The following is a 23137-nucleotide window of genomic DNA, read 5'->3' as shown; positions in this document are numbered from 1 at the left end:
TTCATAAAAATGAACTCAAAATAGATTACAAAGCTATATGTAAAATGCAAAACTATAAAAATCCGAGAAGATAACATAGGAGAAAACCTAGCTTACCTTGGCCTTTTTAAATAAAACGCTATCCATGAAAGAAACCGTTGATATGCTGGACTTCATTAAAATTACAAACTACTCCGTGAAAGACAGTATCAAGAGAATTAGAAGACAAGCCATAGATTGGAAGAAAAATTTCCAAAAGACACATCTGATAGTCTCATTATCCAAAACATACAAACAAATCTCAAGCTCAGCAATAAGAAAACATACAACTCAATTACAAGATGAGCCAAAGATTTTAACAGACTCTCACCAAAGATATATAGATGGAAAAAAAGCATTTGAAAAGATACACTACATCTAATATATTATCAATGAAATGTAAATTAAAACAATAATAAAATACCACTAAACACCTATTATAATGGCCAAAATCTGGAACACTCAACACCTAATGCTGGCAAGAGGGTAGAGCAGCAGGAACTCTCATTCATTGTTGGTGGGAATATAAAATGGTACAGCCACTTTGGAAAACAGTTTGGCAGTTTCTTACAAAACTAAACATACATTATCATTTGATTCTTCAATTATGTTTCTTGTTATTTACCCAAATCAATTGAAAATACATCCACACTAAAACTGGCACATGCTTATTTATAACAGCTTTATTTGGAATTGCCAAGACTTGAGAAAAAAGATGTCCTTCAGTAGACAAATAGATGAATAAACTATGGGGTGTCCAGGTTATGACTGGATGGGACGCTGCAGGATGATAGAAGATAGGGGTCCTCAATTCATCTGGTCCAACAAACTTACTTAGGTAACTTTCAAAAGATCCTGAACAGCTATGAATTCGACCTGAGATGTAAAAACAGAGAACAACTGGAAGGCTACAGACAGAAGAGTTTTTGCTTCTAACAAGAATCATTTATGGGGTATTTTCCTTAGGTCGTGGTTAATATTTTTGACTCAGGTCGCTCATACAGCCACTCTGCACAAGGCAAAATGACTAGAAGAAAGAATTCACCACAAAAGAAAGAACCGGAAGTAATACTCTGTGCCAGAGTTATAGAATTTGGATTTAAATACGATGTCAGAAATTCAATTCAGAAGTACAATTATAAAGCTCCCAGTGGCTCTGGAAAAAAGTGAAAGGACTCTAGAGATGTTGTTACTGCAGAATTGTGATCTAATCAGGCCAAAATTAAAAATAGATTAAATGAGATGCAATCCAAACTGGATGCTCTAACTGCTAGGGTAAATGAAGAGGAAGAGTGAATTACATAGAAGTTGATTGAAAGCAAGGAAGCTGAGCAAAAAAAGGGAAAAACATTAAGAGCCCACGAGGGAAGGCTTAGGGAAATAAATGATAGCTTGAGAAGGAAGAATATATGTCTAATTGGGATTCCAGAAGAAGCTGAGAGACAGGTCCATAAAAGTATCTTTGAACAAATCATAGCTGAGAACTTCCCTAATTCAGAGAAGAAAACAGGCATTCAGATCCAGGACATAGGGAAGAAACACCCCCACCCCCAAAAGAAATCAATAAAAACCATTCAACATTTTGATTTTTTTTTCAATAAATTTATTTTTTTATTGGTGTTCACTTTGCCAACATATAGAATAACACCCAGTGCTCATCCCGTCAGGTGCCCACCTCAGTGCCCATCACCCAGTCACCACCACCCCCCGCCCACCTCCCCTTCCACCACCCCTAGATCGTTTCCCAGAGTTAGGAGTCTTTCATGTTCCATCTCCCTTTCTGATATTTCCCACTCATTTTTTCTCCTTTCCCCTTTATTCCCTTTCACTATTTTTATATTCCCCAAATGAATGAAACCATATAATATTTGTCCTTCTCCCATTGACTTATTTCACTCAGCATAATACCCTCCAGTTCCATCCATGTCGAAGCAAATGGTGGGTATTTGTCGTTTCTAATGGCTGAGTAATATTCCATTGTATACATAGACCACATCTTCTTTATGAATTCGTCTTTCGATGGACACCGAGGCTCCTTCCACAGTTTGGCTATTGTGGCCATTGCTGCTATAAACATCGGGGTGCAGGTGTCCCGGCGTTTCATTGCATCTGTATCTCTGGGGTAAATCCCCAGCAGTACAATTGCTGAGTCGTAGGGCAGCTCTATTTTTAACTCTTTGAGGAACCTCCACACAGTTTTCCAGAGTAGCTGCACCAGTTCACATTCCCACCAACAGTGCAAGAGGGTTCCCTTTTCTCCACATCCTCTCCAACATTTGTGGTTTCCTGCTTTGTTAATTTTCCCCATTCTCATTGGTGTGAGGTGGTATCTCATTGTGGTTTTGATTTGTATTTCCCTGATGGCAAGTGATGCGGAGCATTTTCTCATGTGCTTGTTGGCCATGTCTATGTCTTCCTCTGTGAGATTTCTCTTCATGTCTTTTGCCCATTTCATGATTGGATTGTTTGTTTCTTTGCTGTTGAGTTTAATAAATTCTTTATAGATCTTGAATACTAACCCTTTATCTGATACGTCATTTACAAATATCTTCTCTCATTCTGTAGGTTGTCTCTGAGTTTTGTTGTCCGTATCTTTTGTTTTGCAAAAGCTTCTTATCTTGATAAAGTCCAATAGTTCATTTTTGCTTTTGTTTCTCTTGCCTTAATGGATGAATCTTGCAAGAAGTTACTGTGGCCAAGATCAAAAAGGGTGTTGCCTCTGTTCTCCTCTAGAATTTTGATGGAATCTTGTCTCACATTAAGATCTTTCATCCATTTTGAGTTTATCTCTGTGTATGGTGCAAGAGAGTGGCCTAGTTTCATTCTTCTGCATGTGGATGTCCAATTTTCCCAGCACCATTTATTGAAGAGACTATCTTTTTTCCAGTGGATAGTCTGTCCTGCTTTGTCGAATATTAGTTGACCATAAAGTTGAGGGTCCACTTCTGTGTTCTCTATTCTGTTCCACTGATCTATGTGTCCGTTTTTGTGCCAGTACCACACTGTCTTGATGACCACAGCTTTGTAGTACAACCTGAAATCTGGCATTGTGATGCCCCCAGATATGGTTTTCTTTTTTAAAATTCCCCTGGCTATTTGGGGTCTTTTCTGATTCCACACAAATCTTAAAATAATTTGTTCCAACTCTCTGAAGAAAGTCCATGGTATTTTGATAGGGATTGCATTAAACGTGGAAATTGCCCTGGGTAACATTGACATTTTCACAATATTAATTCTTCCAATCCATGAGCATGGAATATTTTTCCATCTCTTTGTGTCTTCCTTAGTTTCTTTCAGAAGGGTTCTGTAGTTTTGAGGGTATAGATCCTTTACCTCTTTGGTTAGGTTTATTCCTAGGTATCTTATGCTTTTGGGTGCAATTGTAAATGGGATTGACTCCTTAATTTCTCTTTCTTCAGTCTCATTGTCAGTGTATAGAAATACCACTGACTTCTGGGCATTGATTTTGTATCCTGCCATGCTACCGAATTGCTGTATGAGTTCTAGCAATCTTGGGGTGGAGGCTTTTGGGTTTTCTATGTAGAGTATCATGTCATCGGCAAAGAGGGAGAGTTTGACTTCTTCTTTGCCGATTTGAATGCCTTTAATGTCGTTTTGTTTTCTGATTGCTGAGTCTAGGACTCCCAGTACTATGTTGAATAGCAGTGGTGAGAGTGGACATCCACTGATCTTAGGGGAAAGGCTCCCAGTGCTTCCCCATTGAGAATGATATTTGCTCTGGCTTTTTGTAGATGGCTTTTAAGATGTTGAGGAATGTTCCCTCTATCCCTACACTCTGAGTTTTGATCAGGAATGGATGCTGTATTTTTTCAAATACTTTCTCTGCATCTATTGAGAGGATCATATGGTTCTTGTTTTTTCTCTTGCTGATATGATGAATCACATTGGTTGTTTTACGAGTGTTGAACCAGCCTTGCATCCCGGGGATAAATCCTAATTGGTCATGGTGAATAATCTTCTAAATGTACTGTTGTATCCTATTGGCTAGTATCTTGTTGAGAATTTTTGCATCCATGTTCATCAGGGATATTGGTCTATAATTCTCCTTTTTGGTGGGGTCTTTGTCTGGTTTTGGAATTAAGGTGATGCTGGCCTCATAGAACGAGTTTGGAAGTACTCCATCTCTTTCTATCTTTCCAAACAGCTTTAGTAGGATAGGCATGGTTTCTTCTTTAAACGTTTGATAGAATTCCCCTGGGAAGCCATCTGGCCCTGGACTTTTGTGTCTTGGGAGGATTTTGATGACTGCTTCATTTCCTCCCTGGTTATTGGCCTGTCCAGGTTTTCTATTTCTTCCAGTTCCAGTTTTGGTAGTTTGTGGCTTTCCAGAAATGAGTCCATTTCTTCTAGATTGCCTAAATTATTGACATATAGCTGTTTATAATACGTTTTTAAAATCGTTTGTATTTCCTTGGTATTGGTAGTGATCTCTCCTTTCTCATTGCTTTAATGTGGATGGAGCTGGAGGGTATTATGCTGAGTGAAATAAGTCAATCAGAAAAGGACATCATCATATGGTTTCACTCATATGTAGAATATAAGAAATAGTGAAAGGGATTATAAGGGAAAGGAGGGAAAGTGAGTGGGAATAATTAGAGAGGGAGACAAACCATGAGAGATTCCTAACTCTGGGAAACAAAGGGTTGCAGAAGGGGAGGTGGGCAAGGGTATGGGTAACAGACTGATGGGCACTGAGGAGGGCACTTGATGGGATGAGCACTGGGTGTTATACTATATGTTGTCAAATTGAATTTAAATTTAAAAATGTAAAAAAACAAAAAACAAAAAACTATGGGATGGCCAGATAATGGAATATTATTCAATGCTAAGAAATGAGCTATCAAGCCATTAAAAGACATGAAGGAAACTTAAATGCATATTACTGGGAGAAAGAAATCAATCTGAAAAGACAACATCTTGTATGATCCCAATTATATAAAATTCTAGAAAGGGAAAAACTATGAAGACAGTAAAAGATCAGTGATTGCCAGGGATGTCGTGGGGGTGGGGGAAGAGATGAATAGGCAGAGCAAGGAGGATTTTTAGGATAGTGAAAACACTCTGTATAATATAATGATGGGTGTATACCATTATACTTTTTTCCAAATGCATGGAATGTATAACACCAAGAATGAATCCTAAGGTAAACTATGGACTTTGGGTGATTTTTTTTTTTCTTTTTGGACTGGGTGATTATGTTTCAATATACGTTCACCCTTGTTTTAAACAAACAAAACAAACACCATTTTGATGAGTGACTTTGATAATATGGGAGATAATAATGTGTAAGGGTAGAGGATATATGGGAAACCTGTATATCTTCCTCTCCAATTTCTTTTAAAAATAGTCTATTAAAAATTAAATTATGGGGCAGCCTGGGTGGCTCGCAGTTTAGCGCCACCTTCCGCCCAGGGCGTGATCTTGGAGACTTGGGATCGAGTCCCACGTCGGGATCCCTGAATGGAGCCTGCTTCTCCCTCTGCCTATGTCTCTGCCTCTCTCTTTCTCTGTGTCTCTAATTAAATAAATAAAATCTTTTAAAAAATTAAATTATGAAAAATTAGTAACAACCAATTTTTAGGAAAGTTTTTTCCAGCATAAATATTTATTTTTATTTACTTTTAAATGTAAATTCAATTAGGTAATATTTAATGTATTATTAGTTTCAGAGGTAGAGTTCAGTGATTCATCAGTCTTATGCAATACCCAGTTCTCATAACATCACGTGCCCTCCTTAATATCCATCACACAGTTACTGCCTCCCCCATCCTCATCCCCTCCAGCAACCTTTGTTTCCTATGATTAGGAGTCTCTTTTGGTTTGTCTCCCTTTCTGATTTAATCTTGTTTTATTTTTCCCTCTCTTCCCCTCTGATCCTGTTTTGTTTCTTAAATTCCACATATGATTCAGATCATATGATAATTGTCTTTCTCTGATTGACTTATTTTGTTTAGCATAATATCCTCTAGTTCCATCTACTTTGTTGCAAATTGCAAGATTTCTTTTTTTATGGCTGAGTAGTATTCTATTGTATATATACCACATCTTCTTTATCCATTCAACTGTTGATGAACATCTGCGCTTTTTACATAGTTTGGCTATTGTCGACATTGGTGCTGTGACACCAATTTAAATCTTATATTTGAAATATTTTGCTTTGTAAGCCTTTCAAGATTTCAGATCTACATTAGTATCCAGGCAACAACTTCAAACATTGGGTGAAGGCTTTAAAAGAGAGAGAATTAGAAAAAGGCAGAGAAGGCTAAATATCAAAGCACTGTGCAATCTCTGTGAAAACCCCATATGTCTTTATTTTCATCATTCATTTCTATTCATTCTTTGTCCTGCTACAAAAAATATGTTTTTGGATTTTGACAGGTTATTCTTTTTTTTTTTAAGGTGTATTTACTTATTTATTCAGAGAGAGAGAGAGAGAGAGAGAGAGAGGCAGAGACACAGGCAGAGGGAGAAGCAGGCTCCATGCAGGGAGCCCAACATGGGACTCGATCTCAGGTCTCCAGGATCACACCCCGGGCTGCAGGCAGTGCTAAACCACTGCACCACAGGGGCTGCCCTTGACAGGTTATTCTTATGGTGTTTTCTATAAGTCAAATTTCTTCATTTTTGCTAAAAATGATGTCATCCTTGGGGCAATATTAACTTAAATCTTTGTTTTTGATAGTTGATTGTTTGCTCTAGCTGATATCTTATCTTTGATAGAGGCAAACTGATAACACAGGAGACTCCAGAAGAAATAGGCAAGTACAAAGAAGACTGTTGAGGAGAAAAAAGATAAGAAAACAGATAAAAGGCATAAAGAAAAGTCAGAAATTAATAGTTAACTTACAAGATATAGGTGGTAGAAAATCAGTGCAATTAAAATGAGTTGGGAAGGATGGCTCTGAGGTTGCCTCCAGATATACTTCTAAGTATACTTGGTACCACAGTAAAGCTTGATATACACTTGCAAAAATAATTTTTAAATAATTAAAATTAACCAAAATGTGGGGGGAACACAAAATGAGATACAAGCAGTAATAAAGCAACCTAACAATTCAATATAACAAATGCATAACAAAACCACACAAAACTGTGTGGGGAAGAAAAGAACTAATCTATTAACTCAGAAAAACATTCTTTGACTGTAAGCTGACAGGCTAATGACAAAATGAACTGTATGCAAATATTATATTCTTAGCATACTTGTCACAGAATATGACCAGTATAAAATTAGGTTTTTTTAGAATGGAACAGCATAGTGAGATGCAGGTTTCTTATTGTAGGAGAAAGGAGTTACAAATATCAATGGGGAGGAAGGCTAGCTTAAACCCTCCAGGGCTGGACTATATAACTAGATGAATCAATATGTACTAACAATTTTTAAAAATACATAAAAAGGTACTTAGAATCAATACAGGTATTGTTACAGATATCTGCGCACATCCACTGAGAGTACCTAAAAGAGTAACAACATAGTAAAATGAACATAACTAGGGCCTGTATTTTAGTTTCTAAATACCATTCTGCAATAAAAATGAAAAAAAGGGCTCTGAGGAGATGGCTGATTTCAGGACAAGTACCAGATTAGAATAGAATACTTCATGCTGTCAGAAAGTATGTGAGCGCTTAAAACAAATTATTGGGAATATAGAAAGGAATAAATTTGAAGGAATTTCCAATGACCAAATCTGGGACAATTTGAGCCTAAATATAAACTATAATAATGAACTATGAATTATATAATAAAATATCCAATATCCCATGCCAATATAAATATACCATTCCTTATAGTAAAATTCCAATTAATAAATGTACAAGGAACAATGGAAATAAAAGTTAGTATTTGGCAAACATCACAGTAAAAACTGTTTCAGGCAAGATTCATCAATAAACACTAAAATTAGTAGGCAAAAATATGATAAGAAATAGGATATTTGCATAGTTTAACAATATCTTTCCACAAGATAATTATTAATTACAAAGAGCATTACAATGGAGAAACTTTTTAGGCACCACCTGAACCATGTTGTCAAAGTTAGCATCACCCTTAATAATATGTATCAACATTATGTGCCTCCTATTATGATGCACTGAGAAACATAGCATTACTTTTGTGGTACTCTTACAAAGAACACATAATCTGAATTTCATCCAGAAACAAAAGACAAATCCAAATTGGGAGAGACATTCTACAAAATTATAGGTCATTTCTCTTAAACACGGGGTATTAAAAGACAAAAAATAATTGACATGACTACTAAATGCAATATAGGATAGTGAATTGGACAATTTGGACAACTGGCAGTTGAATAAGGTCTATAGATTAGTTAATAGTATTGCATCAGTGTTAATTTTGTTTTTGATACTTGCACTTGTGTTAAGGAAACTATTAATTTTTGTGTAAGAACTTTCATTTCTATTTTTCAACTTTCACTTCTCTTTCGGTTCTCTCTTGTATATGCCCAAAATTATTTCAAAATAAAATTTGAAAATAAACAAAAAAAAAAATCAAAGCACTTTTTAGTCAAAATGGACTTATTCTTACAAAAGAGTAAGACAGATCTTTTAACAAGCATACCATAAATTACATATTAAATTGTGTTTTATATTTCACAGAAATATCTTCTTTGAAGATTATTTCATTAATCCTTTTTTAAAAATGCCTCACAAATACTTTTGCTGGAATTGCCATAAAAGTAGATCTGATGCCACTGAGAATATAAATTACTTTATTTTAAAAGTTGGGGGGGGGGGCGGGTGGCACCGGGGTGGCTCAGTGGTAAAGTGTCTGCCTTTGGCTCTGGTCATGATACCAGGATCCTGGGATCAATCCTGCATCAGGCTCCCTGCTGGAAGCCTACTTCTCATTCTGCTTACATCTCTGTTTCTGCCTTTTTCTGTGTGTCTATCATGAATAAATAAATAAAATCTTTTTAAAAATTAAAAAAAAATAAAAGTTGGGGATTTTCTCACTATTATCCAAATAGGATAAGTAGATGATAGGCAAATGGAAACATACATATATATTCATATATTCATTCCACCACCTTGCTCCAAAAAAATGACATCTGGTTTTAAATATTATGATCATCCACAAAGGAGAGATTTTCTACCCTTGAGGATATTTAAAGTAAAGGCCATTGTAATAATTCTTAAAGTCACAAAACATTCTTGAGCAATGATAGTAATGCACAGATTTCTAAAGTGACAGCTTAAAGGGTGTTAGCACCCATAATTTCTGCTATGTTTATAAAATTGGTTTCTTTCAACGTTTGGTGGTAGACGTTTTAAAGACCCAAGGGTGCATTTTTAAAACTGTAATTCAACAGCATCAGGCTAAGAGGGCTTGACTGACTTGTCAAATAGGACTTGCCCTGCTCTAATTGCTATGATTATATCATAAATCAGCACAATCGAAAACAATTTACATTTGTTGGTTACATTTTTAAAAGATAGAAGAATTATGGATAACAACAGTAACTCTGATCGTTCCTATAACAATCTACATTATGGCTTCCTCTACCCATTAAAATGGGAATGACAGGCTTTTGCATTTCAATTATTGCACAGAAGCATTTTTAGGGTATTAACAACCAGTTGGTAATGGCCTTTTCCATTTCATGGCATCACATTGTTTAACTGTAAAATAATAATCATGCTTTATGCCACTCTTTGTCATTAGTTTTCCCTCTTGCCCTCATAAATCTTGGTAATTTTTATGTAAAAATCAACTTGCGAGTTCCTTAATGGCTTAGTTGTGTGAAACATCAATTTAGTGTTATTTACGTACTGTAGAACATAAATACAATTATCAATTAATTGGATTAATTTTATTAATTCAACACAGCTGCCTATTAGGAAAATGTCTTTTTTTCTTTCTTTTTGTATTAAATTGTTCTATTTAAATCTACACTTATGTTATTCTAAACAACAGAGTAAGCTTGAGATGTCATTTGTTATTATTCAAAATAAATTTACTCAGCATTCTTCATAATATGAAATAATTTGGAATATTCTCTCAAAAGGACATGTTTTTAATCACAAAAAGAAATGGTAAAATTCTCTATTGATTTGAAATAACATTAAGTTAGAAATTCATTATGTCTTCCCTTATTTAATATTTGGCTTCACATCTCAAGGCTGTTCTAGAACTAAGGACCTAGAAATAGAGTGCACCGTTTTTGGTTTTACATATAATTGAAAATATTTGAGTCAGTTAGCTAATGAAGATCACAGCTCATAATTTAAATGTGCTTCATGGCTTAGAAAGAATGTATTATTGTGTCATTACATAGATAAGAAAGCTAAGTCTCAGAAAAGTGAATGTTTTATCCAAGTCTATGCAGAATAAAGTGAAAGAGCAAAGTTTCCTGATTTCACTGTTTCTTCTCTCCCATATAATACAGCTACCTTTATAATAAGACAATTTGACAACTCTTACAGCTTCTCCTGACTAAGGAAGAAAAGCGTCCAAAGAACAATTTAGTAAAGGAAATATTTTCCTAAAGAAAATGCATCCTATAGTTAATATGGCCAAGTTATAGGTTTTATACTCCAGGTGTACTTATACATAAGGATCATTTTGGGCTAGAGATTAATCCTTACTCCTACATTCCATTTCTAATTTTTCTATGAAATAATCTAACAACTCCATTCATATTAATTGTTCCTTTTAAAAAAAATCCTCAGTGTAATTTTGGACAACACTAATCTGCTTTACTGTTAATCTAATTTTACCATAATCAATTATTGTCTTTCCCTCAATAGATTGTGAATCTTATGAACAGAATGTCCAATACTGGTAGTATTGAAGTGCATATATCATAGTTCATACCATGATAGTACATATATAATAGCAATAAAATAAATATTGTTGATTTATTGATTGACTCATTCATTCAGGGCAATGAGTGTTATATAGTTAAGCTATTTGCAAATTAGTCAAATAGTATGTGACCCATGTATATTTTAATCCTGGATCCAGTTATTTAGTATTTAAGCAAGTAGAAGGCACATGGCACATAATAAGAAGGGCTTCTATGCAGGGTTATGAATACACATTTAGATGAAATAGCTGGAGAAAAGACTAATCCAGAATTAAGATTTTCTAAGCATAAAAGGGTAGTGATTTGAGCTGTTTTTTAGGAGTAGGAAATGTAATCTATTATATGGGTCTGCCCAAAAGACAGCCAGAGCATGGTGACAAGGACTATAGTAACGGAAGACATGGGGAATTTTGTAAAGGGAAGATGGAAGTAACTCTGGCAAGCCAGCAGTCAAGACATAGACAGAGTGAGTTGCCACCTCTAATAAAAATAAGTTGGGAGAGGTGTAGGAAGGGTTTTCCAGAATCCATACATTGTAGTTAGCCATTTAAAAATAAAAATAAAAATTCTTATTGAATAATATGGAAATAAAGGGAGATGTAAATAAATCCTGAAGCTTTGTCATTGGGTATAAACTTTTCTGGTTACCATATCTTTCTGTTGTATTGACTCTTTTATTTTTATGAAGTATCCCTCTTTATTTCTGATAATACATCTAATTTTGAAATGTATTTCATCTGGTATTATCTGAGACCAAAGCTTCTCTTTGAATATTTTTACTTTGGATATATATATATATATATATATATATATATATATATATATATATATATATATATATTTAATTTACTTTCAATCTATCCATCATTATACTTAAAGAACATTTCTTTTAGATAGCAAATAGTTGGATTTTGTTTCAATTTTTATCCATTCCAACAATTTCTGAATTAAATTAGCATGCTTAGTCCATTAATATTTAACACAATTGTCAATTGTATGCTGAAAGCTCATAAGTTGGCTTCTTGAGAGAGTCTGTGGTATGACTAATAGAATTTGCATTCCTTTAATGCCCATCTGCTGCACTGCCAGCCCCTTTCCATCCCACAGTCATGCAATTCATGACTTAGTATTCTGTATGAAGAAATGGGCTCTTTGGCAGCATCGTGCACAAGTAAAGATGCAGGCACCCACTCACATGCCCTTACTTTCCTCTACAGGAAAAATCACAGGCCAAGAACTCTTGGCACTGAGCTGTGACATCTTGTGGAAGAAGTGATGCAGGTAAAGTCAAATGTTCCTTTTAACTTCTCCGGTGCATCCAAACTCTTACTTCCTTTCTTCTTTCCTCTTTCCTTCCTTCCTTCCTTCCTTCCTTCCTTCCTTCCTTCCTTCCTTCCTTCCTTCCTTTTTTATTTTTTTTTTATCTCCAACAATGTGCAGGAGTTTCTCCACTAGACTCCTAGACTTTGCAGATTTCCACAAAGCCTCCCTTATCTGTGGGTGATTCTAAGGAAGTGTTCTCCAGGGGCTCCTGGACTATGGCCAAGAGGTAGTTAGAGTGAGCTCGCAGGCCACTGTACAATTCACAGCTGGAGCTAACAGTCTACTAGTTGGTGAGACTCCTCCTGGGTCCCTTGGTATATGGTGCTGAACCCCATGACTCCCACAAAATCACTGTGTACTTGGATAGATGCCAAATTGTTACTGCTGACTGTGGGACATAAGTGATGAATGTCTCATTTGGCTATATTGCTGATGTCACTCCAGAAATTCTCAAATTGGGTTTTAAAAATTAATTCAGCCATATGCATTTATGATACACACCTCAAACATAAATATATCGTAAGTTTGACAATAAAGAAATATTTTAACAAATGAAAACTGGAATCCTATGTTTTTATCAGACAAAATAGATTTTATATCAAAAAATATTATGCAATATTTGATGTCAGTTGATATTGAGAAATGATTTGATTCAGTAAAAGAATGTAAGAAATCTAAACTTAAAAAAGGAATCTAAACTTGCCTTTAACTAATAAGAGCCTGAAAAGAAAGAAAGAAAGAAAGAAAGAAAGAAAGAAAGAAAGAAAAAAAAGAAAGAAATCACAAAAGTACAATTCAGTAAACTGATCTAGCATCTTAGTAAAAGTTTTGATACACTCCTTTAAATAATTGTAGTACAATAAAAAAATAAGAAAATAAGAAAAGGAAGAATAGAACTAAAAAGCTCAACTTCTGTAATTAGTAAATATTTATTTATTCTATTCAAGCATAGATGAATCATTTACCAAAAAAACTACATAAAAAATGTATCAGTATTTTAAAATGACTCCTATGGCAATATATTTCAAACTTAGCATTACTGCTCCAACCATTTATCAAGCGACTCAGAAGGGTAATAATATTTAATGGAGTTCTAAAAATGATAGGGCTTTGTATCAGATCCAGGCTGAAGAACAAGATGCTCTGTTGTTTATTTTGTATGTTCCCATGTCTAATTGTACTAGAAATATGTATGGTAAATATGAACTCTATATGTGGTCTCTGGTGAGCCCTCAGAAAAAAATTAAGAGATTGAAGAGAAAGTCATATGTTTTGTAGTAGAAAACTGCTTTGAATTAAAAAAAAAAAAATTCCTAGCATGTTCCTGAGTCCTGGAGTGACTTCCTAGCAGATATCAAGTGATAATGCAATACAAATGCTATGTATGACATTATCTAAAAAGTCCTATAATTGACACAGCAACAATCCATGTGTAATAAAAATAAATTTTAAAGATTTATTTTGAATGTGTCCAGATTCATGAGATACAAGTAGATTATCCAAACAGATAATCCAGGCCCTTTTGTCATCCAACTTTGTTTCTTATACTTGTTTAATATACTTGTAATAATATAATGCAGTCCAAATGATGTAAATCTTTTGCAACTTATTGAGAATTGTTTTATAGTCTTTACAAAGTCAATTTTCATAAAGTTCATATATACATAAAAAGAATTCATATTTTTCATATTTGCTAAATAACTTCAATGTTTACATCTTCAATATTGTTACTATACTTTTTTTCTATTTAATCTATCCAATTACCAGGATAAATGAATTAGGAAATCTCCACTATGTTAAGTGATTTATGAGTGTCTCTATAGTTCTAACGAGTGTCCTTTTGGTCTGATAGTAATATAGTAATAATCATTGTGGTCATATTTGAACGGTATAAAAGTTTTCCATCTTTTTATTATAACATATTGTTTCTTTGAATTTGCATGTGTCTCTTTCCAACATATACTTGAGTCTTGAGTCTTGCTTTTCTTTTTTTTTCTTTTTTTTTTTTTTGAGTCTTGCTTTTCTATTCAGCCTACTAATCCCTACCTTATAATTAAAGTTTTTAATCTAATTATATTTAATGTAGTTACCTATGTGGTTGGATTTAGTAATTCCATTTTGCTTTCTCTTTTCCCTTTGTCTAATTTTTCTTCTCTTCTCCTCCATTCTTCTCTTCTTTCAGAATAATCAAATGATCTTTAGTGTTCTATTTTGATTCGTCTTTGGTTTTTAATAATTCGTCTTATTTTATTAGTACTTGCTCTGGGAATTAAAATGTGCATTTTTACCTATTAAAATTCAGTTAATCTTAAAACTATACTGTTAGATGTAAAATATTGGAACACTTGAAATAATGTAGCTTTACTTATCATTCTCCATCCTTTATGCATACATTTTCATATACATTACAAGTATACATCTTATAAATCCTACAGTGCAATGTTAAAATCTGTTGCCTCAAACTTTCACATGCCTTTTAAAGAAATTTTCCATGGCTTCTTCCTGAGAAGGAGTTACTATTTCAAGTCATTTTCCTTTAGCCCAAAGAATTTTTCTTTACCATTTCTTTATAATGCTTGTCTATTGCCAATGAAACTTTTTTTTTTTAATTTGGAAGTTGCTTTATTTTAATTTTATTTTGGAAAGAGATTTTAATCAGATATAGGATTCTTTTTTTAAGATTTTCTTTCTTTATCTGACAGAGAGAAAAAGCACAGGTAGAGGGAGAGGGAAAAGCAGGCTCCTTGCCAAGCAGGGAGTCCAATGCTTAGCTCAATTCCAGCACCCTGGGTTTATGACCTGAAGTAAAGGCAGATGATTAACTGACTGAGCCACCCAGGCACCCCAAGATATAGGACTCTGATGAGAAGTCTATTGCCATTTGAATTACTGTTCCTCTGAAGATAATAAGTCATTTTCTCTGACTGTTTCTAAGCTTTGTTTAGTTTTTAGCAGTTTAATCATAATTTGCTTATGTGTGGTTTTCCTCTTATTCTGCCTAGGTTTTCTTTAGCTTTTCAAAATTGACAGATTTTACCAAATTTCAAGTGTTTTGTCATTAATTTGTTAAACATTTACTCTGCTCCATTTTCTCTCTTGTTTCTTTCTGAGATACTAATAATGAAAGACCTGTATTCTGAAAACTATAAAACAATGATGAAAGAAATTGAGGATGACACCAAAAAATGGAAAAACATTCCATGCTCATGGATGAGAAGAACAAATATTGTTAAAATGTCTATGCTACCCAAAGCAATCTGCACATTTAATGTAATCACTATCAAAATGCTAACAGCATTTTTCACAGAGCTAGGACAATCCTAAAATATGTAGGGAACCACGAAAGACCCCAAATATCCAAAGCAACTTTGAAAAAGAAAAAGATGGAGGAATCACAATTACAGACTTCAAGCTATATTACAAAGCTGTAGTGATCAAAACAGTATGGTGTTGAAACAAAAACAGACACATAGATCAATAGAGCAGAATAAAAAACCCAGAAATGAAACCACAACTATATGGTCAATTGATCTTTCACAAAATAGAAAAGATTATCCAATCCAAAAAAGACAGTCTCTTCAACAAATGATTTTGAAAGTACTGGACAGCTACATTCAAAAGAATGAAACTGGATCACTTTCCTACACCATAAACAAAAAATAAACTCAAAATGGTTGAAAGACCTACATGTTAGACAGGAAACCATTAAAATCCTAGAGGAGAACACAGGCAGTAACCTTTTTGTAATTGGCTGTAGCAAACTCTTACTAGATATGTCTGCTTGAGGCAAGGGAATCAAAACCAAAAATAAATTATTGGACTATATCAAAATAAAATGCTTCTGCATAGCAAAGGAAACAGTTAACAAAACTAAAAGGCAATCTACTGAATAATAAAATATATTAACAAAGCACATATCTGATAAAGGGTTAATACCCAAATATATAAAGAACTGACACAACCCTACACCCAAAAAACAAATAACCCAATTAGCAAATGGGCAGAAGACATAAATAGACATTTTTCCAAAGAATACATACAGATACATAAAGAAATGCTCAGCATCATTCATAATCAGAGAAATATAAATCAAAACTAGAAGGAGATATCACCTCATACCTCAGGATGGTTAAAATCAACAACGCAGGAAACAACAGATGTTGGCAAGGATTTGGAGAAAGGGTAATCCTCTTGCATTGTTGATGGGAGTGCAAACTGGTGTAGCCACTCTGGAAAGCAGTATGGAGTTTCCTCAGAAAGTTAAAAATAGAACTACCCTATGACCTAACAATTACACTACTAGGTATTTACCCAAAGAATACAAATTTGATTGAATACAAATACAAATACTAATTTGAAGGAATCCTTGCACCCCAATGTTTATGGCAGCAGTATCTGCAATAGCCAAATCATGGAAGGAGCCCAAGAGTCCATCAACTGATGGATGGATCAAGAAGAGGTGGTATAAAAATATATATATATATATATATATATATATATATATATATATATATATGATGGAATATGACTCAGCCATAAAAAGTATGAAATCTTGCCATCTGCAATTACGTGGATAAAACTAGAGTATTATGCTAAATGAAATAAGTCAGTTAGAGAAAGACAAATACCATATGATTTCACTTATATGTAGAAATTAAGAAAGAAGAAGAAAAAAGAAATTAAGAAAGAAATGAGCATATGGAAAAAAAAGGGGGGGGGGAGGAAGAAAAGCAAACCAAAAAACAGACTCTTAACTATGGAGAACAAACTGATGATTATCAGAGGGGAGGTGGGTGGGGGAAATGGAATAGATGATAAGAATTAAGGATGTTGTATGGTAGTGTTGAATCACTGTATTGTACAAATGAAACTAATATTACATTGCATGTTTACTAACTTGAATTTAAATAAAAATGATCAAAAAACATGTATTTTAGATTGTTCATTAATGTATTATCAGTCTTTTGTCTCTGTTCGTTTTTTTTTTTTCTTCAGTTTTTTACTAATATTTCAGATTGGATCATTTCTGTTGATCTATCTTCAATTTCACTGACTCTCTCTTCTGTGGCTCCAGCTGAATTTTAAACCCATCCAGTGGATTCTTCAGTAAAGTTATCATACTTTTAGTTCTAGAATTGCCACTTGGCTATTATAATTTTTAATTTTTTGCTGACATTTCCCCAGCTGTTCATTCATTTTGGAAATTTTCGTATAAATCTTGAACATATTTATATGCCTAATTTAAATAAATGTAACATCTTAGTTTTCTCAGGGTTGACCTCTATTGACTGCTTCATTCTTAGATATAGATCTCACTTTTCTTTTTTCATATCTAAACTTCTGAGTGAATGCAGATATAAAGGAGACTATTGTATAGTCTCTGAGGAGTGATTTTTGGTTCTAGTATATTTAACCCAAATAAACTCAAACTCTAAATCTTCTCTTCCTTATAGTGGGCCAGCAGTTGACATTTCTGCTTAGTTTTTTTCAGCTTCCAGTTGCTGCTTTGTGATGCTCCCCTTAGTGTCTTTGTGTAATAATTTAATTTTTAATTTTTAACTGTGTATAATTGAACAGTCTGCTAATTTGGGGAGGGCAGATTTGGGGACACAGCTTCCCTATAACTATCTCTCTCTTTCAGAATTTTTTAACTTAAACTTCTTACTTCCTTTAGCCCTTAACTCTGTCTTTCACACTTCAAACTTATACACCTGTGATTTTCCCCATCTCAAATTATGTATAAATCAGAGAGTTCTCTCAGGCAGAAGTTCACAAAGTCATAAACCTTTCACATTTCATTTTCTCTTTCAAGAGTAAACAAACTCCTATACAGTTTCTATTAGCTTCTTATTGCTCTCCAGTGCCTAGAAATAATTGGATTTTATAATTGCTATATCTAGGAGAATTAGGTAGTATCAAGCTACTCTGACAGTAGAAGCAATTGAAACTTCAATATGTTTTTTCCCTTATTTTCCAATTTTTATTTGCATGTGTAGTATTTTTAAGTTATTATTTAACTTCTAGTTAGTTAACACAAAACATAATATTCATTTCAGGTGTACAATATAGTGATTCAACACTTCCATACAACACCCAGTGCTCATCACAACAAGTGCACTCCTTAATCCCCATCACCTATTTCACCCATCTCCCCACTCAGCTCCTCTCTGGTAACCATCAGTTTGTTCTCTATGGTTAATAGTCTGTTTCTTGGTTTGCCTCACTCTCTTTCTCCCCTTTGCTAATTTGTTTTGTCTCTTAAGTTCTATATATGTGAAATTACAACATGTTTAAATCTAGAGAAATTTTCATGTAAAAAATCAAGATCATAAAATAAGTTTCGTCTTTTTCTTTCAGGAATTTTGTTAGCGAAGATGCTGCACTTTTGTATCCTAAATCGCCCAGATTATTCTAGTTTTCACAGCTATGTCATGGTCCACCAGCTTTTAGTCATTTTAATATATATAATGTTCAAACTATAAAATCATATTTGCTAACACATAAGAAAATCATATTTATTAAATGTCTAATCTGTGATCAGCAGCATTGTACATTTTGCATGTTATTTCTTTTAACATATGTCTTGTGCCAAAGTCCATACTTGATTTGAAATACATGGCACTCCAATTTACTTCCTGATTGAATGTGAATGATGATGATATGGTTACAACAACTACTTTTGGATCTGATATCTGCCAAATTGCTGGGACTCCTATCCTTGACCACAATCATAGCATGTTTCATAAATCCTCTTTGGTAATATTTAAAGATTTTTCCCTGATGCAACTGGAACCTACACCATGTCACCTACTAATGGCTTTAGATGCTACTCTCTTACTATTTTGTTTTCAATTATATGAACTAACCTTTATGGCAGCATAGGGTGACTTTAGATTTTGCCATTGACATCATTCCATTTGTCTTTATATTTTACAGATGCATGTGCTGCTTGCTCTTTAAGAGAATTGCTTCTCCCCAGTGGTGCTGAATTATTTTAAATTTCAAAACATAAAGACCTGTTTTCTTACTGTTGTAAGACCTCTAGTATTAGTAGCCTTTACTTGATAAAAGCTTTTAGTTTCTTGAAAATTTTTGGACAAATTACTTCAGAACTCATATTAAAAATCATCAGCTAACTACAAAGCAGCCTCCCCTGAGGAAAATTTATTAATATTGTTAACCAGAAATGAATTGACTTAAGAGTCATCTGCTTCATGAATCTCTGCATTACAAGGGCATTTCTTGAGCTTAAAGGGAACATATTTTACCCCTTTAGTGTCAATATCTAATCTTTGGCAAGCTGATTGTTAATTGCAAAACTTTTTTTTTTTTTTTTCCTGGCGAGGCTATCAGTCCCTATGCAAACAGAACCTGTAGAGACTAAAATGTGCATTCACTGCTAATGTTCTTGCAATTGATAGTTCAAGATTCACCATAGATATTTGCTATAGACTTAAATTTAAATCGGTAACTCCAAGGAATGGTAGCATCAAATTATAAGGTAATATGGGTGCTCTAGGGAGATGAAATGATCAGGCTTTTGCAGCCTAGATCTTCCCCTGAATTACTCCATACCTGATACAATGCTGCTGATGTCAGCACAGATACCACAGCTTACACCATTGATGTTGAACACTAGATATTAATACTAGAATTCAGATGGCCTCTGAATGGTTCTGAGGCCAGTCCAACAAGAATGGATTTCAAGGCATCTGCTTCTCCACACTCATTTCTGAATCAAAGTCTCACATGTTTAAGTTTGATGGGTATAGCCTGGGCCACACATACTTGTGCCCCAGCTGCTAAGAAAGCAAAAAAAGTGTTTCTGACTCCTACCTTGGGAAAGCACAAACAAGTGACTTGTGAGATGTCCCAAACAGATTCTTAAAGGTACTGTTCAGCCAAAAGTCTGGCACATTTTTACTGGACTATATCATCAGCATATAGGTGAAAACTGGGCCAGGTCGCCTGGGTGGCCCTGTGGTTGAGCATCTGCCTTTGGCTCAGGTCATGATCCCAGGGTCCCAGGATTGAGTCCTGCATTAGGATCCCTGCAGGGAGCCTGCTTCTCCCTCTATGTCTCTGTCTTTCTCTCTGCATCTCAAGAAAAAAAGAAAAAAAAAAGAAAGAAAGAAGAAAGAAAGAAAGAAAGAAAGAAAGAAAGAAAGAAAGAAAGAAAGAAAGAAAGAAAGAAAGAGAAAGAAATCTTTAAAAAAAGAAAAAGAAAGAAAAGAAAATTGGGCCATAGATTTAGGTGCTACCAGCCAGAAAAAGTAGATAATATAGCTATTCACCATACTTATTGTAATTTGTTTCTTTTATTATTCCAAAAAGAGAACTTCTGCCCTATTTCTAGGGCAAAACAGAGTCCATAGAGATATGTGGAAAAAATTTAAAGATAGATTATCGGTAGAGTTGCAGCCCATGCAGAAAGTAGGGCAAACATGTATTTTACACAGAAGTTTGCTGGCTTCCGTATTTCTAAGAACATCCTTATAAAATGAAATGACTTGTAAGGGGAGATAGAGAGGAACCTCCTCTCTGGAAACACTGAAAACTAGAAGAGAAATTTTAATGGAGATTAATACTTATGTATTATATGATTATTGGATATATATTTATATGCTATATGTTATAATATATTGTTACCTATGGTTATATTATATATTAGTGTAGAGTTTAGTGGTAGTGCCTGTTTTCCTAATAATTATTCTCTTCCTCAGACAATTTCATATTTTTACTGAGTGGATTTTTTATAAGCAACATAGAAGGAAGTCTAAACACCAATAATAACAACTCACAGAGAAAGAAACAGAAACAACACTAGCTTATCGTTTCTTTTTCTTAAAGTATTTATTTATTTATTTATTTATTTATTTATTTATTTGAGAGAGAGAGAGAGAGAGAGAGTGAGCATATAAATGAAGGGGGTGGGAAGAAGCAGAAGCAAATTCCACACTGATCAGGGAGCCTGACGTGGGGCTTGATCCCAACACCTAGAGATCATGACTCGAGGCAAAGGCAGATGCTTAACACACTGAGCCACCCAGGTGCCCCTAGCTTATCTTGTCACTAGTTGAAGCAGTGATACTCAGATATGCCTGATTAGAGTTAGAGGAATAGGATACTTTTTGCAGTTTTTTATTTTATGAATCTTGACGATAAAGCCCCAGTGAGAAGCTGGCACATTTACTTCTACTATGTAAAATAGGAAAAATCCAATATCTTCAAATAAAGGATTTGTCAACTTCCTCAAGACCCTCTCCCAGAGATTCCTAGAGACACATTTGTTCTTTAAGGAAAAAGAGCATTCATATATAATGTGAGATAGAAGTAAAAGCTCCTAGAATTTTGTTATAATCCTCTTTTAAATCTTTCATAGAGAGCTCTGTCATAAAAAATTGAGAGAAAAAAAATCAAAACTTGACATGCAGAGTTTATTTATTTGCTTAATGTTGACACCTTTTTAAATTTCATTTTGTACGTTTGTGATGCTTAGGTTATTTTGAAGAACCCTGAGTTTTGTTATCTCATAGATTTTCTTTCAAAAAATAACTAAAATATTATCTTGATGGGCTTAGTATATTACTTCTAGGGGTCTTTGCATCTATCTAAACATACTGTCAGTTATATCCTTGATTTTTTTTTAAGATTTTATTTATTTATTCATGATAGATACACAGAGAGAGAGAGAGGCAGAGACACAGGCAGAGGGAGAAGCAGGCTCCATGCCGGAGCCCCACGCAGGACTCCATCCCGGGACTTCAGGATCGCGCCCTAGGCCAAAGACAGGTGCTAAACTGCCGAGCCACCCAGGGATCCCCTATATCCTTGATCTTTAATGACATCCAGCAATGTAACAGATTTCTTACATTAAGTCCTACTTCTAGAAAATATATGGTAGGTTCTGATCCAAACATAGGAAAACAGAGGAAATGGAAATTCAGATTCAATTAAAATGGGGAGGAGAAGGGCAAGTGAGGAAAGTAATACAGCCACAGGCACTTATTTATATCTGTTCATCTCTCTTAGGAAATATAGCATAGGGTCCCTTATTTCTTGATGACATCACCACCAATGAAATGTCCTTCCATTCAATAACGTCTACAGGTCACTAAAGATCACCCATTGGCTAGCAGTATTGCACATTTTCCTGGTATGCTTGATTCTCTACTGTCTGAAATGAACATTTCAAACTCTTCTGTTGACAAGTCTACCATGCATTTCACCCTACCCTGCCCCAGAAAATGGCTTTGTCTCTTGTTTCATTAGGAAAAAAGAAGCACCACAACTAGTAACCACACACCATCTGTAACAGTTCTGTTTCCACACCCCAGAGATGAGTGCAGTGTGCATTCTCCTCAAAGTCACACATCCTCTCTGATTAAAATCCCATTCCACTATCAGGGAACTTCTTTGAATTTTCTTCCTTATACCCTACAATACCAGTTTCTCTGTCTCCAGTGGATTCTTCTCAATTACTGTATACATTAATTATTACTTTCAACTTTAAAGAAAAAAAAACATGCACAAAAATTATCCTTTTCATTTCACATTCAACTACCATCTCAATTTTTCCACACAGCCAGTGAATAAATAAAACTGAAAAATATTCTTCTCACAGCAGATTTAAGACCATCTCTGCTAGGTTTTATATTATCTATTTTGCCTCCTTTACTACCTTCTCCTCTGCTTGACATATTAATTTTGGGACATGTCCAAAGCTGTCCTGGGTCTCTTTCTCTTCTCTCCATATATTACCCATCTAAGAAAGCCTATCTATTTCTCTTATTTTAAATGCAACCTATACATCAATGAACCCCAAATTATTCTCTCTAGCACAGATGCTTTATGATATGTCAGAATCTTTATAAAACTTCCTATTTCCAACATAACATGGCCAAAAGACTCCTATCTTCCATCACCAACAACTAGTCTTTCCTTCTCAA

The sequence above is a fragment of the Canis lupus genome, chromosome 7 (assembly GCF_048164855.1).
Source record: "Canis lupus baileyi chromosome 7, mCanLup2.hap1, whole genome shotgun sequence".
Classification (NCBI taxonomy): Eukaryota; Metazoa; Chordata; class Mammalia; order Carnivora; family Canidae; genus Canis; species Canis lupus.
The sequence above is the reverse complement of the archived record's forward strand: the minus strand, read 5'-3'. Positions refer to the sequence as shown.